This window comes from Elephantulus edwardii, unplaced genomic scaffold (assembly GCF_000299155.1).
Source record: "Elephantulus edwardii isolate Elephantulus edwardi_28Jun2011 unplaced genomic scaffold, EleEdw1.0 scaffold00016, whole genome shotgun sequence".
Lineage (NCBI taxonomy): Eukaryota > Metazoa > Chordata > Mammalia > Macroscelidea > Macroscelididae > Elephantulus > Elephantulus edwardii.
The window spans coordinates 2,803,385-2,807,399 of record NW_006399766.1 but is presented as its reverse complement, the minus strand read 5'-3'; positions in this window follow the sequence as shown (position 1 = coordinate 2,807,399).

The window sequence follows — 4,015 nt, the reverse complement described above, 5'->3', positions numbered from 1 at the left end:
GCTGTTGGTGGCAAGAGTGTTGACCGTGGAGCCAAGCAAACTAAAGCTGTGAAAAATCTCAATATATTCACCATCCATCCTGATGCTGCCAGTTGGCCCAGTGATGAGATAGATATATTTTGGTTATTTATATTATCTTTGAAAGTATTTTATTATTTTGCCCATACATTTAATATTTCAAATCTATTTCACTTCCAGGGACACAATGGCCATGCAATCAATGCCATAAGTCTCTATGAATTAGACTCTTCTGAATACTATTTTTCTTTTTGATGATCATGGCATCTTGCTTTTGTTCAGTAAGTGAAAATAGTTTGTCCTGATCATCCTGGGGATTAATCAGTCCCATGAAATTCTTCTTGTTGTTATTAGATGTCACTGAGTTGAGTACAACTTACTGAGATAGTTAACAGTTTTAGTTTACTTGGTTCCACAGTCAACACTCTTGGTAACAGCAGCCAGGAAATCAGGAGACGAATTGCATTGGGGGAAGTCAGCTGTGAGGGAACTCTCAAGAGTACTGAAGTGCAACAATGTCAAGCTGGAGACTAAGGTGTGTCTGATCCAGGCTACAGTCTTTGCAATTAAGTGCTATGCATCAGCGAGTTCGACAATGAATAGGGATGATAGAAAGAGAATTGATGCCTTTGAGATGTGGTGCTGGAGAAGAGGATTGAATATACCATGGACTGCTAGGAGAACAAACAGGTTTGTCTGGGATCCGGTGAAGCCAGAATGCTCCTTGGAGTCAAGGATTCTGAAGCTTCGTCTGACATACTTTGGGCACGTTGCAAGGAGGGACTGGTCCTTGGAGAAGGACACCATGTTTGGGAGAGTGGAGGGATGGTGCAGGAGAGGAAGACCCTCAATGAGATGGATTGATTCTGTGAGTGGAGTGGTAGGAATGAGTGTGTTTGAGACGGCAAGGTCGGCACAGGATAGAACGGCGTTTAGGGCTCTTGTAATAGGGTCACTATGAGTCACAAGTGACTCGATGGCACATAACAACAACAACAACAACATATCATCTTCATGATCATTAATATGCTCCAGCTCATTGTTAACAATCACTGTGTGAATATATCTTGTTGAGAGTTTTCTTCTTTCTATGAACCTACATCTTTCCAGCATAGTGTTTTTCCCAAGGACTAACTACATGATAATGTGATCAAAGTATGTGAGGGGAAAATGTCACCACCTTTGCTTCTAAGTAGCAACCTGCCTGCACTTTCTCCAAGGCTGATCTGTTTATTTTTTGGCAATGTATGGTATATTTAATACTCTTTCCAATGCTACAACTCAAAGGTTTTGATTCTTCTGTCATCCTTATTCATTGTCCAATTCTCAGATGCATAGAAAACAATTGAAAATTTCTCTTTCCAATGCTACAACTCAAAGGCTTTGATTCTTCTGTCATCCATATTCATTGTCCAATTCTCAGATGCATAGAAAACAATTGAAAGTTTCATGTCTTGAATCAGTCAAATATTAGTCTTTAAATTAGTATCTTTGCTCTTTAGAACTTTGAAAAGATCTGTGATAGCTGATTTCCCCAATGCAAAACATCTTTTAACTATTTGGCTGCTCCTGTTCGAGTGTTGTGGATATAAGCAAAATTAAATCCTTGGAAACTCCATTTCTTCTCATCTATCATAATGTTCCCTATTGGTTCAATTTTGAAGATTTATGTTTTACTGACCTTGAAATGCAGCCCACACTGAAAGATGCTTCAAGTCTTCTTCATTTTCTTTAAGAACACTTTAGTGTGCTTATGTGAAACTTACGTTTAGACCAAGAAGAAGCCATCTAAGCAGAACAAGGGAACACTGTGTGATTTAAAATCAATAAATGTATATGTTAAGGTTTTATCTCTTTTCCATTTATATTCAGTCTGTATTCTCAGCAAATACTTCAAGAAGTTGAACTATAATGAAGATTTTGATGTCAGAATTGGAGTAAGGCTTATTGAGTACCTGTGTTACGCCATAACACAAGTAAACTTTGGCTCATCCCAAATCAGTGAGCCAGGCACCAGGCTGGAGGATACTCCTGACTCATAGTTTCAGGAGTTGATGAATCTAAAGCTAGCAGATCAAATATCTGGCTACTGGTACACAGGAAGGCAGTGCTGGCAAATCTCTAAATATTCAAGTAAAATAGCAGATTCTGGCTTACATTTCAAGAAACAGAGGTTAGAGGATGGTGAGTCAGATGTAGCATTGAGAGAGAGTCCATTTTGTCAGAATATCACTAACATCGAATGCAGGTCACATCCTCAGGAAACACTGCTTTCACTTTAGTGACTTCTCATATGAGATCATAAAATGGAGGATGATTACAAGTACCTGACACTTCTCTTAGATGCATGACCTTGTCCAAGATGAAACAAAACTTTAAATGTCACACGTAGGTAATGGAAACACTAGAGAATGTCAAAGAGTAGTAAGGCCATGGAATAACTAATACGACAACAAAAGCTTTCATAGAAAATTTTCCTTTTATTATATCTATTTGTGTGATGCTTTCAAATCTCAAGATTTGAAAAAGCTTTACTTGTCTTTAATACTTTTCTGAGGGTTCTTATAACTTTATAAGGTGAAACATATTGTGATTTATGGGAACAGAAAACAGGAATATTTGGAACTAAACATTTTGGAGAGAAAGACAAACATTGATAGCCATGTTAGTAGAAATGAGCATTTTGAGGAAAGTCTGTTGGGGGCTCAAAAAGAATGGGGGACATGCCATTAGAAACAGGAGAAAGAAAACTTTCAGCTTTCCAAAATGTTTGGAGATGTATGAATAAACATTTTTAGCAGTTTTTTTGGAAAGAACATGATTGCTTAGGAAAGATTACAAAACAATATGTTGAATGCTAAACTTGTTTTTCTTGGGTTTTTTTGTGTGGTGTTCTTTTTTTCTTTTTTACTGTTTAAAATAAAACACTTAAGGAAAGATTAAAAACTGAGGTGAGGAATGTTAAAAAAAGACAAACTATAAAAACAAAAGGATTGAACATTTGGGAGTCTTGTGGCCTGTTCTGATGGAAAACAAGAAAAAAACATAAAATTCAGAAATTTCTTCTGTTCATAAAACAAGATCACAAGAAGACACAAATGTGATGTTAAAAACCTTCGTTATAACCTCAGAACGATGAGAAGGATGGAACAAGATTCATGACACTGAAGGATCCTTTCAAAAGATTTCTACTTCACATGTCTCCACCAAAATTAGAGGGGTTCTTATAAACTTCTCAATTTCTCCAAGCAATGGAATAGCTGAGTCATATGGAATGTCTGTGTTCAGCTGTTTGAAGAAATGCCTAACTGCCTTCCAGAGTTGTACCATTTTACAATCCCACCAAGAATATATAAGAGTTCCTATATCACCACATCCTCTCCAATATTTCTCACTTCAAGATGCATTGATAATAATGGGTGACTGGAATGCGAAAGTTGGGAACAGAGAAGAAGATTCTGTAGTTGGAAACATGGACTCGGTGACAGAAATGAAGCTGGATTTAGAATGATTGAATTTTGCACAATCAATGACTTATTTATTGCAAATACATTATTTAAGAGACAGAAATGCAGGTTATACACATGGATTTCACGTGATGGTATGCATGGGAATCAGATTAATTATATCTGTGGAAAAAAAACCCCACTGGGAAAGCTCAATATCAGCTGTGAAAACTAGGCCAGGTGCTGACTGTGGAACAAACCACCAACTACTCATATGTAAGTTCAAGCTGAAGCTGAGGAAAATTAAACCGAATCCATGGGAATGAAAATATTACTTTGACTCTATCCCACCTGAATTTCAGAACCATCTCAAGAACAGGTTTAAGGCCTTGAACACGAATGAGTGAAGACCAGATGAGTTGTGGGAGGATATCAAGGATATCATCCAGAAAGAGTTCAATCGGTGGTTGTCAGAAGAAACTCTGATTATTGCACTGGAGCACAGAGAAGCCAAAGCAGAAGGAAAAATTCAAGATATTAAGCTGAACAAA